Below are 15,892 nucleotides of genomic sequence, written 5' to 3' on the forward strand. Positions count from 1 at the left end.
GGATAGAATTCAACACATCCTTTATTTCGGACTTGAAAACCAATGCCACATTCAAGGTGCAAGCTTTCTGCGATTGCAGCAGTGGATCATGCTCTTGAGCATTTCAAGTACGCTATGCCAACGTGTTGGTGTTGCTAATTTAATACTTGGAACGTGATCCAAGTTTAATTGGATTGGATTATCCAACCCGCCAACCCGATGCTGTCCATCGTTTTGGGTAAATAAATCCTGTTCCTGTTCTTCATCAGAAATAGGGTCATTTTTATCATCTTCGAAAGTGCGCGCTGGCTTTTCAAGTAAACGAAAGTATTGCACTTGGGAATCGGCTTCTTTTTCTAAATCTGGTAAACGGTACCGTACGGCTTTAAAAAAATTTTGCGCTGGCCAATCGCGGGTGAGTTTGATAATGCTGTCGCGGCGCGAATTTCGAAAAGGCCGGCGGCGGCGGCGGCGCGCCACCTCTTCATGGCGGCGGCTAGCCGGCGCGGCTCGCATATCTAGTCTGATGTTACCTCTTCACATTTTAAAACTTTTGGTTGAGGTCTTTCCAGGTGTAGTTCTTTGCCAATATCCGATGACTTACCTATATTTTAGTACCTATTGAAATTGCAAATATTGTAGGGGATTTTCCCTAAGTCTTGAAATATTAGTACAAATTAGACATGCGAGCCGGGTGCGAAACAGTCGGCGGCGGCGCGCCGGCAAAATTTTCGCGGCGGCGGCGTCTAGCCGGCGGCTCGTTGTTGATTTCTACCCTAATCTAACTTTTAGGCTGAAATCAAGCCATACTAACAGTTTAGACAATCTGACTATGATAAAGAATATTCGAATGATGTTGATGACTTAACGATTGATCATTGTTGTAAAAATAAAAGAATACATGAATCAATTATACGTTTTTAAATTATTTAGTCGTCTGCGTCTGCACACACTGCAGCAGTCTTTGCACACACGATAATTATCGTGGATAAATATAATTTTATTGACACGCTGGGGCATCAGGCGTGATCTTTTTGCCGTGAGCACTAGTCCCGCAACAGAAAATACCCGATCTCTCGGTGAGCTTGTGGCAGGGACACAAAGCATCGCTCTAGCCAAAGTTGACAGCAACGGAAAAGAGGTTGTTCTTTTTTATTTTCAAAAAGATAGCAGGTCGACATCATCAAGTTCAGTGGGACCGTCAGCTGCTAGATATTTCCGAGTTTCTTAATCAATAGCATCTTCGTTTTGAAAGCCAATACTGTTGTAAGAGCAATGCTTCTTGGCTAACTTTAACAACAGCTGAGAAGAGCTTGTGTCCTTTGTTTTACGGACAGGGACAGTACTAGTGCTAGGAACTACTGCTTGAGTAGTCTCGCTGTCACTGGTTTCCACAATATCCTTAAAATACCCAGCCAGAAATGATGCACGAGTCATATTATGCTTTTCAAGATACACGTCTATCTCCGTCAGTCCCATGAACCAGTAGTCTAGCAGAGCTGTTGCTATGGTTGCTTTTGTTGTAGGGAACCTCTTGTCAACTTGCTTCATCATATTGCTTTTCAAGGACAGCATTATGATAAAGGTTTCGTCTTCTGGGATAGAATTCAACACATCCTTTATTTCGGACTTGAAAACCAATGCCACATTCAAGGTGCAAGCTTTCTGCGATTGCAGCAGTGGATCATGCTCTTGAGCATTTCAAGTACGCTATGCCAACGTGTTGGTGTTGCTAATTTAATACTTGGAACGTGATCCAAGTTTAATTGGATTGGATTATCCAACCCGCCAACCCGATGCTGTCCATCGTTTTGGGTAAATAAATCCTGTTCCTGTTCTTCATCAGAAATAGGGTCATTTTTATCATCTTCGAAAGTGCGCGCTGGCTTTTCAAGTAAACGAAAGTATTGCACTTGGGAATCGGCTTCTTTTTCTAAATCTGGTAAACGGTACCGTACGGCTTTAAAAAAATTTTGCGCTGGCCAATCGCGGGTGAGTTTGATAATGCTGTCGCGGCGCGAATTTCGAAAAGGCCGGCGGCGGCGGCGGCGCGCCACCTCTTCATGGCGGCGGCTAGCCGGCGCGGCTCGCATATCTAAGTACAAATGGGTCCCAAATCCCATTGCAGTGTTGGTTGACATTACATAGTTCTCGGCGACATTAAAAGCAAAACAAAACTCACATACATATAGTATTAAGTAAATTCATTAAAAATACCAGCAGACAAACAGACCTAATTTATTATCAAATAGTTTGACATACAAAAAGGTTTGGACACAACCCGTCACATGTCAATACCGGATTATAAAACCAATTACAGAGTTCGATGACGGAATGACGGAATGGGGGATGACGGATGATGGACGGGATGACGTCGGGGCCCACGACAAATAGTAATTGGAGACATATATTATAATGCAATTATATGTTGACAGATTTGAATCGGTAAGCTCAAGCAAGTGCGGTTTGATTGAGAAATAATTATATTATTTGTAAATAATGACATCAGATCAGGCTAGCAAAAGTAGTGGATGTCGATGCCAGGTAGGGGGTAGGTCTCACTCAATATCAGTAGGTATGAGTCGTGATATGTCTTGTTTGTCACGTGTTTGTCACACTCTCTATTTGTTTAATTAAGACGATTAATAGGTACTGACCGTTAGTTCCAGGAGCCAGGAGGCATCAGACTCTATAAGCAGGTACTTATGAAGCGCCTTCAAAATGTAGGGTGTGTGTGGTGTTAGAAATCACATTATAATTTTGCACTGAAAATTAACCCCCTGCTCAATAACAGATCATTTTGCATATAAAATTATCTCCACAAAATGACTGTGCCCAGGTTTTTTCTCTATTTGTCTCCAGACTGCGCGCGCGCCGCTGTAGCTGTCACATGATTGGTTTTGCCCTTAATGCACAACGGATACCGCCGTCTTTGATCTCACCGCCCACCTGACTCTTTAATGTACCAATGAAGACTTTAAACTTTCGTAAAATGGTTCAATTTTGTTTACTGCTGTAAAGCTAAAGGCATTTAATATCTTTATTAATGTATCCAAGCTCCGATGATCGATGATAACTAATTATTAGAAACATTTCGTTGACCGTCCGACCCTGTGCTAGATTAAATTACACAAATTTTAAACTTTAATGTTACTTGATAACGTTCAAATTTGCTCGTAGATGATTAGCGAGAGATAATCGTCAGTTATTGTGTTTGGTTATCGTTGATATGACTAAGAGTTAGGGAAGATTAGAACGTTTTTAATTCTGTTTGAAATGTCTTAAGATGGTGTAAGATAAACTAAACCTCTTTAGGATAAACAACCTCTTTGCAGATTAAATTTGTGGTTACAAAGCGGTCTGAGCCAAGAATTAAGAATATTACTAGGTAAACAGATTCGATTTCAGCCATTGTTATGCTCAAACACTAATCTCTGTTCTCTGATTACAATGACAATAACGTAAAGTTTAGGACCAGGTAGGTAGCAGGCATCTATATATTCAGAATGTATATCAAATGGTCAAGAAAAACTGCTTCAAGAGAAGATTTAAAGATTTTCTGTTAGATACTGCGAAATTAAATTAAAACCCTTAAGGACCCATTATCATTATGACATTTATGACGTTGATACATATTTTAAATTATTTGGGCAGCTTTACAAAAACTCGAAAAAACCTTATAGGTATGGGTACTAAATGCGTGGGCCTTAGCGTACTTAGAATATATTTATGTGTACAATGCGAAGTTGTTGTGTTAAGTGCTTCTTAGTTCTGTGGTAGCGAGATACGGATCTCACTTCAGATATCGTCTGAATCATTTTATTGTTAAACAACCCGCCTTTGTCACTCTAATAGAATTAACTCTTTGCCTCATCTGATCGGGGAAAATCTCTTTGATATAGTTGCAAACACTTACCTTACTACCTACCAACTCAATTTTGTTTATTTTGTGTGTATGAATTTAAAGTAAGTAAGTAATATTCTATTTACCCACACTAGCTCGTAAAGGCTCTCTTTCTACGTTTAGAACTGATGAGAAAGTTCGGATTTTTACACATTACATATTAATTATAAAACGGGACTTAATCGCGTATAATTAAGTTTTATAATTTACCTCCGACGTTTCGAGGACGACATTGTCCCCGTGGTCTCGGAAAAAGACTGGCTAGTATTGTTTAGCACTAGTTAGTATTATTTACAAATAGGGATGTTGACAGTAGCTCAAAATATATCCGTCTGTACGATAAAGCACTTGTAAATTCTGCTGGAGGATTCAGTAAGGTAGAGCGGAGTCACAATAGATCACTGTTCGGTCGACGTGACACTCAAAGGCCCACAACGCCCCAATAATAATAAAGGTAGAGCGGGGTATGTTGAACCGTCGGGTAAGTTGAACAATTAAAAAATCTTGGGTGCAATACACGCCAGGCTGGAACAATAAATTAGAAAAACATAGGAATGGTAAAGAGGAGAGGAACACATTGTTCCATCGCATGTTCCTCCCTTGATGGTTAGAGGAATTTGTTATATATTTTCTTGCACTTATAAGTTAACACTGAGGTTAAACATAATTTCTCCTACATCCGCGAAAACAAATACTACAAGGACCTTTAATAGGTAAATTTAGTCCTTGGTTAGTTTATGTGTTTATTAGTTCAAAACACCAAATATAACACTCCTTTTATATATTTTAATTTATTTATTGTAAAAAAACAGGGGGCTAGTTGTGCATTTTATGATAGGGCTGGTTGATGAATATAATTTATCAATGAATATTATGTAGGTAGCTGGTATTTATTGTGATTTATGTATGGAAAAGAGAACCCCAAAAAGTGTTTTTAGTAAGGTGTATTCAGGTAATTTCCTATGTCGGATAATTCCGAAAATATGATGAAAATCACCCCAAATTCCATCATAGGGGAGAGTCGGGTATATCGTATTAGTTTTTACTTAAACGTGAATATTTTGTTTTTGGAGGTACTTAGTTACAAAAATGTATTTGACTATGCATAATATAACTATATAATAGTTCAGTATCTTGGCACATTCCTTATGAAGACGAGCATCCCGGGATTAAATTAACATAGTCAAAATGCATATTTTCGGAAGCAGTGCCATCGGTACGATTTAACCGACGAGTACCACTTATATATTAAATTTGTATATATGAAGTGTTTTGCAAGTTTATTTATAAGCAAATAATAAGCATTTTAGGTTTAAATGACAAATATTTATTACCAGAATCCGAAATAATAGGTACTGTAATACCACTCAAAAATACTTAGTAGTTTAAATCGTATTACCTATGCCAGTATGCTATGCCTAGCATTTTTATGAAATAATTAGTACAAAAACAAAAGCATCAAAATTATACAATTTTTAACACCTACGCAATAAACCCGTTTATATTTGTATAGTATTATACTGTTAATTGCGTATTTTTAACTTAACTAGATCACAAGTTATGGTATTACAAATACACATTAAATGTTAGTTAGATCAAGTCCGACGAAAATCATATTTTTTCTCTTGCATTTGTTTGTAGTCGTATGCCGGGGTTAGACGTGTGCGCCGATTAAAATTGGCGGCGGCGCGGCGTATGTTCGGCGTGAAATCGGCGTGACCTTGACTTTCAAGTTTCTTAAGAAAAATCATTAATTTGTTGTAGTAAACTAAGTATAGTTTTGAATATGCTGTGAGTAAAATAGGATAGGTATAATAACTTGATTTCCCTAGTAACTTGGATTAAGGGATTACCTGGTCCCAATGACCTACGATCCGATCTGTAACTCTCCATTTTCTCATGATTTCCATGGTTTATCGTATTAAAAATGGCAGACTTTAACAAAACAGAACTCCAAAATCCTTGAAATTTGCTAGACATAGTGGACTGCTATGGCTTCCTTTTAACGGTTTTCTTGTCGTACAAGCACCAGGCTTACTGAGACGTATCTTCTTTCTCGTTTTCTCATTGCTGTGGATCGCGAACACATTGTATTGTATTGTAGTTCGGGCGATTTTCCGCAACTCGACGACTGGCGCCTATTTTGCGTGACATGGGGGTGGGGTAGTCCTGCCAGCCCAGCTCCTCGAGGAAACCTATCAAACCTTTGATGTTGAGTAGGACCTCGGGAAGGTCTCTCGGGGATCCGAGATGTTTTGCCCTGTATGGGGCCACTCCGCTGCACTCCAGCACCACGTGAGAGGCTGTTTCTTCTGTCTCCATGCATCCTCTGCATAGGGGACTGTCTGTGACACCTGTTATAAAAAGATGTTTGTTAAATAGTCCATGACCTGTTATGACACTGGTTACCATGCTCAGTCGGGTCTTTCCTAATTGAAGGAGCACCCTTGTGAGCTCGCGAACACATGTAATTTGTCTCCATTTCGCGCGGTCATAAGCCGTGTGGACTGCACGGTGCAGACTGCCGCAAGCCGACGTCTTCATTGCGTTCGACCTTCTTACACATGCTCCAACTCGAGTACGTTTGCCATCGGCCTAAATACATGTTTTTCTCCACATCATGCGTTGAAAACCGCATGGTATGTCCGAGGAATTTAAGGGCTCGCCCTTGGCATGTTGTGAAGAGGTGAGTGGCGATATTAAGCTTTCAGAGTTTGGGGTTTTTTTCTTCTAGCTGTCCAAGGTATAAGCAGCAGTCTTCGCCATACCACATCTCAAAAGCACCAACCTTTGCCACTTCACACTTTTTGAGACTCCACGTTTCGGTACCATACTGATATTAAAAAGACGAGAGCACGCAAGCGCACTTTATTTGCACGTCGAATACCTCTGTTCTTCCAGATCTTGTCGAGGTTAGCCATAGCACTCTTAGCCATGACAGCTCTGCGGCGTATCCCGGCGGTGCAACCACCGGCACTGGTTATCAACCCAAGATATACTAACTAGCTCGTTTTGAAATCGCCGAGTGCTTCGGTAACTGGGAGAATTTTTGCCCTGTCTACTCTTTTTTCTTGGAACGGTTGATCTTAAGACCTCTCTAGAACTTTTATCTTCAATTTTCTTCAGAAGAGCCCCCATTTCGATGTATTTGCTGTTTGTTATTCCCGTCAGACAGGCGACAATAGTAGCACAGTTTGTTACAAGAACTTTTGTACAAAGTCGTATTATCATTCATTCTTGTTAGATGGCCCATTATGGAAAGTTCTTAAAAGTTTATAACTACTACAAAAATGTTTGGTAAATTAAAAGCCCCAGTGACCCAGGTGACTGTAACCATAGCAACGAGTGACAAGAAAATGTTGCTTCACCCATTTACAGCATGCACATTTCCGTAGGGTAAGCGAATTTACAGTGTTGTCACTCTGTCTCTGTCTTTCTTTTTTTAGGACACTGAACCTCGAGAGTATTCGCACATCAATATTTTCAGATTTTTGCTGGACGTTAATACAGTTTAAGACGCAAGCAAATAAGCAAGGATGATGGTCGCAATATTAGTTAGTTTCCATTTTCTATTCCACCTTGAGGTCCCATGGTACATGAGCCCTGTGTTTTCGTTGCTCGTAACTCGTAAGTCTTGTCAAGACTGAGAATTCTGCCTTCGTATGCGAGGCAATGTGAATTCACAATTAACAAGAAAAACTCCTACATCATATACCTATCGCTATCTCATCTTTCTTGACGCTGAATACTGAGGATTACTCAGTTACTTCAATTGGTGTGTCAAACAGTTTGTGTATAGTTAACGCTATCTCTACTGAGCTCGTTCACTTACCTGTACTAATAATGGCATTATGTTAAACAAAAGCCATTATTTCTTTTGTGCCTGAGCGCGTGGCCTTTGTGCCTGAGGCTCACACACAATAGCCACGCGCTCAGGCACAAAGGCCACGCGCTCAGGCACAAAAGAAATAATGGCTTTTGTTTAACAGAATGCCATTGTCAGTACAGGTAAGTGAACGAGCTCAGTAGATATAGCGTTAACTATAACTGGCTCTTCTGTTTTGTTCAATTAATTATTGACGTATATCTGACATAAAAATCCATATTGTAATTCAAATACCAACTTGAAATAGCTAATTAACAACACTCAAGGTCACGCGGATTTCACGCCGATTTCATGCCGATCATGCATATCGGCGGCGGCGTGGCAAAAAAGCCCGGCAGCGGCGGCGCGCCGGCGAGGCGCACACGTCTAGCCGTGGTCCCTTTGTTTGACATAATTATTGAAAGTCATAATGTAATGATTGTCATATTATCATTAGTCATAATTCTGAAACCGTTAACTTTTCAGGATTTTCCTCGGGTTATCCTATAGGTAGGTTAGGTTACATTAGGTTTGTTTTATGGCAATCCTGAAAAGTTACGCGTTTCTAAGAAAAACCAAATTATGACTAATGATAATATGACAATCATTACATTATGACTTTCAATAATTATGTCAAACAATAGAGACCCGTCGTATGTCATGTCTGATTAGATTATTATGCTTAAATCTATTAGAGCTCTGTTTGGTGCCTTACGTGTAAATAAACTAGGTCGTTTAATGGGAAAACTAGAGGAGGTACGATTTAACCGGGGGTACGATATAGCCGACTCTCCCCTAATAAGGCTCCCTTTTCGGAATTATCCAACAGTTTTCGATAGTATTCGGATTTTAGCTTTTGTGCTAAAATAGTTACAAATTTTTAAGGTGCGTTTTAGTTTAGACGTTTAGATCTACGTTCGTATATTGTTTTGCTATCGAGCGAAAGTCAAGAAATCGGGTTTTGAATCGATGAAGTTAACAAGAGAAAGGTTTCAAGATTCCTAAAAATTTTTTTAGTAGCCGTATTGTGAATATTGTGATCCAAGAAAGCGCTACGATTTTTCATACACACTGCTGGCTGAACCTACTGCACCTTAAGCGTGAAAAAGTAATGAATAGGACATGTTACTTTCGCATTTATAATATTATATTATAAGTGACTTGAACGTGACGTCATATGTGTTACCTTATGTGTGTGTTTCATATTAACTCCATAAGTAGCTAAACGTTTTTCAGTTCAAAAAAGTAGGTTTGACTTGCCAGTCAAACACTACATACATGTTGTTACTATCATAGGTAGTTATCGCTCTACTAAAAAGCATAGGTATGTATGAAAAATGTAATTCTTATTTTAATATAAGATAAGTTATATAAGTTAAGTAATTTTAGTTTCATATAAGATGTAAGTAAAATGATTTTTATATAATTTTATACTTTGTTTATAGAGCTACCTACAACATTTTAACGGGAATATGGTATACTCGGAGAATAGTCCAATACGATGTGTTAATGAGGCCGGTCTTAAGACTGTCAAGTAACGTTAATATGTGTACTTTTGAGTGTCATATTAAATCGGAATCGATTTAGTTTCCATCAAGAGCCATACTTCCTAAATCCCGCGGCTGGGAAGGATCGTCGGCGCGATCATCCGCGCCGCTGCGCAGGAGTTCTTATTGATATGTCAACGTGACACGACACTATTGGGCATTCGAAGCAGATACGTGCACATATAAGCATGTTGCTTGGGGACTATATATTTAACGTAATCTCTCTTTTCCATGAGAGGAGAAGTGCCCGTTAGAGGAACGTCATATCGCCCCCATACCAACGCCATGTATCCCGAAATCGCGACAAAAAATTTGGCTGGTTCATTTTCTATGGGAGGGGAATTTTTTTTTCGAGATTTCGTGGTTGGTCCCATAGTAAAAGTTGCTCAGTATAATCCCAAAACCTCCCTGGCAACGGGAATGTCCTTTATAAGCTGATGATGATGAGGGATGAGGGAGGTGCACAAGGCAGGTAGGTAGGTAACCCAATACAGAGATGTTTTAGTATTACGCTAGGTACCGTAGGTACCGTAATGTGTAATGTTGACCGCTCGGCTCAAACAAAGAGTTTGTATGCGAGTTGTCAACCAGTCCAATAAATACGCTCCCCGTTATTGACTGAGCGCAGTGAAGGTCTCCGTTTCAGGTCGGATGTTCCCATCTACAGGACACATTCCAAGTATTCCAACCTTTCTAATTCACGTGAAATTATGCGAGCAGGTTAGATATGTTTTTGTCGATTCAGTTTTTTTTACACACAAAACTGCGTATATACTTATTGTTGTTGTCTTTTAATTATTGTTGTTTTTGTATTGTGCCACTAACATAGTTATTAAGATACTCCGTAACTAACAAACTATGGATCAGCTCGGTCTGAAATAAATGATTTATTATTTATTATTATTATACTCCTTTGTGTGCTTCTAATCTTGTAACTAAAATTTGAACATTTTGAACCACTTCCCGGTATCTGATTCAGTTGAAATTTGGATTAGGTACTACTTTAATTTTGATGACAATATTGACAATGCAATAATATTCTAACAGGAGCTGATCTGATGATGCAGTCGGAAGGTAGCCAAAGGAACTCCTCGATGGAAAAACACAAACACATCGAGTTTAGGCTCATTATAATTTATTAGAAGTACTCGATAGAGATGCAAATGAGGAGAAGTACAGTCAGCAATAAAAGTGTGTATCAAAAAAAAATTGACAGTAACTTGTTTGATTATTCCAAATGGTCCGCCATAGGGGATCGTGAGGTCTACATCTCACAGATCCACTAGTATTGAATGGTAAAGTGTGCCCTGTAATGAGCCGAATGGGGTATCCGTCGGAGCGAGCGGAACATGGAAACAGTTTCAGCGGCGGCGCCGACAAACGGCTAATCCCGCCGACCACGCTCCAGCGACTTCTCATCACAATCTTTCTACATAGTATACCTGCATTTAAACATACATATCTATGTAATTAGATAAGTCATTTTTCCTCTTCGTAGAGGCATCTGTCGCAAATCGCATGTAACATTGTATTATGTGTAGTCAGACCAAAAAGAATTTCAAAAAAATTAATACTATTCAGAAATATTAAAATTATCATTTCGTAAACGACACTAGTCGAGTGCTCATACCACTCTTGCCACTTTTATGATTAATGTGACCTGTAATACCTTATTACCAATAAATAAAGACTCATTTATTGACAGAAGCAAGCAAAATATACGTCAAAACTTTAAACTACTTTTTACCAAATCGTTTTCATTTCTCAACATTGGTACTTTTTGTTGCGTCAGTTATCTCTGATCAACAAGACATATTATAATCAGGATATGAGCGAATAACGTAAGTACCTAGTCTGTTTACTTGTTGAAATAGCAGACTCTCACTTCAATCAACTTAAGAATCATTTCCTTCCACGATTAACTAATCATCCTTAAAAAAACCTCAGTGTAGGGTTCCGTAGTTACCTCACACCGAGTTAAAGCGAAAAAATGTCATCCCCACTTAACATGTAGGGGAGGTACCGTAATTTTATTTTCTAGTTTTTATTTTACGACTTGGTCGGCATGATATTTATATACGAGTATCCATGATAAACTGCTGCTTTCTAGCACTAACGATCACGGAGTAAAATGAAGCTTGGGGAGGTGCCAAAAAGTCTCACATGATTGCAATAGAACGAGCTCAAAGAGCAGTTATTAAGGTAGCTACATTTAAAAATTCAGATACTCAACGACCGCTATATATAGAGAATTTAATGTTCTATCGGTAAGACAATTATATATAAAGTCCATCATTCTAAAACAACACAAAAAAGCACCATCTTCAGCAGTTTCTGAGAGAAGGAGAAACCGAATTTTTATCAATCCACCTAGTAGAACTAGCTTTGCCCATGACTTTGCCTTTTTCCTTGGCCCATTTCTGTATAACAAGACCTAGAAAAATGTTAACTTAACCCAGCTAATAGTGAATCGATGTAAAGCGGCCGTTACATCTTTTTTGAAACTATACGACTACGATGACACTGAAAAACTCCTAAAAATCACTGTCTAAACTTAACTAAATACAAATAATACAAAAATGTTAACTAACTTAATAAAACCTGGACTTTTAAAGTATTACCCTCCACTTAAAATGAACCATCAGTCACGCAATGCTTGATAATCTTGATATAAATTTTTTTCTATATACGTTGTGCTTCCCTCACATATTACATATGCTTCCATACATGCTATGCTTCGCATGGTCGTTAGAATCTCACTAGTGATGACAACTACACACCCACACATACAACACACACACACACACACACACACACGCGCGCGCGCGCGCGCGCACATACACAAACACTTATTTCCAATACTATTGGCTTTGTTTTTTTCTTGTTGCAACCTGTTTTATTTTTTTCATTTTCTTGTCATCATTATACAATATTACACATATATATATATATATATATATCTAGTACTGCGCAAATACATGTGTACCTACTGCTAGATAAGAGTAAATGTGATCCGGGAGAGGTGGTGCTTCCTGCCGTCATACAGTTTTTACTAGCACGGAGGAATCGTTTTCTGCTCTTATGAACAACATGATGTAAATATTTTATATTTTTGAACTTTGTAATTTTTCCTCAGTCACCCGTTGACCACGAACGCTGTAAAGGGTTCGAAACGTCGGGATGTATTATAAATTCAATATACGCGATATAATCCGTTTTCATAGTTTTAGCGATGGGATGGCTTTTTTTTTATGGTACGGTACGGTACGGTACGGTCCGGTCCGGTCCGGTCTCGTCTCGTATCGTATCGTATCGTATCGCATCTTATTGTATCGTACATATTATAATACTTTTTTTTCTGTTTATTCTGTGTAATTCGAAATACATTTTAACCTTTAATATGTTCTCACTACTGAGGTGAAAAATTATGTTTGCAATACGAGAGCAAAGTTATTTTACATCTCGTGTTTTTGAGTCCCTCGCTACGCTCAAAATTCTACCTTAGAATCACTCGCTTCGCTCGTGATTCAATTATACAATCTTTCGCTTTCTCGGGACTCAAAATAAACACTCGCAAGAAAAATCAACTTTCCTCTCTTGTTGCACAAATAACTACCTACCTATATATTGTATGTGAAACGTGACGTGAGTGAAATGTTTTTAAAAAACCCGTAGGGGTCGGTCCAAAAACTATGTAATTAAGTCCGACTCACGTTTGACTGCACATTCCTAATAGGTTTTCCTGTCATCTATAGATAAAGAACTATTTTGCGTATTTTTTTCAAAATACAGTTTCAGAGGTAAAGGGGGGGGGAATGGTAATTTTTTGCCTTTTTTCTTGAATAACTTCTAAACTGTTTATCTTAAAATTATAAAAAATGTAACCCCCAAAAGTGGTCCCATGACTCCCATGTTTAAAATTCATTTGTTTACGTTACATGTCCGTCTTTGAGTCACAAACTTACATATGTATACTAAATTTCAACTTAATTAGTCCAGTACTTTCGGAGAAAACAGGCTGTGACTTACGGACAGACAGTCTGACAGGCAGACAGACAGACGCGCGAGTGATCCTATAAGGGTTCCGTTTTTTTCCTTTTGAGGTACGGAACCCAAATAAGGAAAAAAAAAACAATATGTTTGTTAAAAACGTATTGATATACATATACTAACATTACTTTGTTTATTATTGTGCACATTAAGAAAATCTTGGTACGTGGCGTACACATAAATCGCTGCAGCGGCTAATGCTTCCACGTCCATCTTGGAAAACGAATAGATCACAAGATCACAACTGAATGTCGCCATCGTGTAGTTGCGTTTCAACCATCGCATGGCCATCTTTTGACGCCTGTGTTGCTCATATAAATTATTTCATTCGATTCTATATGATCTTAGTTTTCAAATTCACTGTTAAAATAGGTCTGTCCTTTGTCAGTCACGCAGCAACGTCTGTCAAGGGTCTGGGACGGCTCCGAGCGCCTCGTCGTTGTTTATACCAACGAGTTGCATTTGCAAAGGCCTTTGATCTCCCAGTCGGATGACCGTCCATGCAAATAACCTCGTATACGGTTACAACTAACACCTCCCGCATTAACGAACTGCGCCCGCGCAGAAACCCGACCGCGCAACCCGACGCCTCCAATCAGCTTAACTTATAAATCCAAGTATTGGCTTACGCCGCACAATGTCTTTTAGAAACTGCGCATTGTGTTGCGCCTTACAATATTGATGAAACTCGCGGATGGTAAAAAGTGTTTTGTGATGAACCTGGGTTGAATGTCAAAAGTGCCGATGTTTTGTTAAAGCGACCTTCCCACAGGTGAGAAAGGAGTAAAGTGCAAAAAACTGCTGAAAATCTGCTAATATTACAAGTTACAATAAAAAGATGCGGGCGATAGTGTTACTATTATAAATTTGCACAATGTAATAACATAATCGGGTTTGAGCTCCATTAATCAAAATCGTTGTTCCCAGGCATGGAGGAGATTTATTTTTTAATAATTTGACAGTTAGATGCTCGGCATTTAGCGTTCTTCGTTTTCTTTTTCTGTTTCTAGAGTTCGATCCATAGAGTTCTAATTCGCTCAGTATTCAGATCGGAAATCAAAGTCCAAAAAGCTCGAAGCTAGTGTTATGTTAAACGATCGCCAACGTCAAATGCAAGGACATACGGTTGATATTTGAAAAATGTATTTAGGCCGTTATTGGTTTTAATGGCATAGTTTTCACTGATCATTTTTTTTAGATGGCGGCTCAATTAGAGAGGCGGTGTATCGACGGTCGATCTCGGCCGATGCTATCTTGGTTTATTAATTAATCGATACACAAACATTGCCGTCGGCGCGATGAGATGGATTACTTTCTATTGACTTGAGTAATATCGGTTAAAAGCTATTAGATTTAATGACTCTTTTTGTTTACATAATTACTTACCGATTACTAAATTTGATTTCAGTTAAAGTTCCATGATTAGTATAAACATGGTTTTTCTACTATGTATAACATTTCATTTCCTAAAAGAGAATAGTTAATAAATTTTATTTTGCATATATCAGATCCGCTCTATAGCCAATGCAGACATAAAAAACTGACTTACTCGTAGCACCTACTATCAATAAATAGGTACTTTAAAAAACCAGCCAAGTGCGAGTCGGACTCACACACGAAGGGTTCCGTACCATTAACTATAAAAACGGTCACCCATCCAAGTACTGAACCGCCCGACGTTGCTTAACTTCGGTCAAAAATCACGTTTGTTGTATGGGAGCCCCACTTAAATCTCTATTTTATTTTGTTTTTAGTATTTGTTGTTATAGCGGCAACCGAAATACATCATCTGTGAAAATTTCAGCTGTCTAGCTATCACAGATCACGAGATACAGCCTGGTGACAGACAGACAGACGGACAGACGGACGGACAGACGGACAGCGGAGTCTTAGTAATAGGGTCCCGTTTTTACCCTTTGGGTACGGAACCCTAAAAAGTACAGATGTGTAGGTTGCGGAACGTTTCCAAAAAGATGGAAATGTTCTCGGAATTTTCAGGAAAATTTAACTGGAAACAAAGGAAAATTTCATTCTAGAATTGAAAAACTTCGATTCCTATAGAAAAAAAAACATGAGAAATTTCCGAAGTTTTTCCAAGTGGAAATTTCGCAATATCGATGGAAGCTTTCTGATGTCACCTCTATACCTGCTAAAAAGACGTGGCCTAACAGTCATATATTGTAGTCACGGTGGTTCGGTATATATAGTACACGAATGGTAATAATTTCCCGCAATCACATGATCACCTGGTAAAACTATTAAAGTGGATACTGTTCGGTAATCGATTATAAAAACCAGCCGTTAAAAACCACTTAAAGGTCTTAAAGTAGGTAAGCTCTTCTGTAACCAGTAACCCCTTCTTATATTAAAAAAGGTAAAAATCCGCTTACAAAACACTTATGTTAACCCTTTCTAAGTCAATGTAGCGGACATTGATGTTTAATTTTTTTAATCTAAAATATTTTTGGCGTATGAATAGATCTTTTTAGTAATCTTGGAGTGGTGTTGTTCGGTCCGTCGGATGTTGTGAGATGAAGCGAGAAGATT

The sequence above is a fragment of the Cydia strobilella genome, chromosome 1, assembly GCF_947568885.1.
Source record: "Cydia strobilella chromosome 1, ilCydStro3.1, whole genome shotgun sequence".
Taxonomy (NCBI): domain Eukaryota; kingdom Metazoa; phylum Arthropoda; class Insecta; order Lepidoptera; family Tortricidae; genus Cydia; species Cydia strobilella.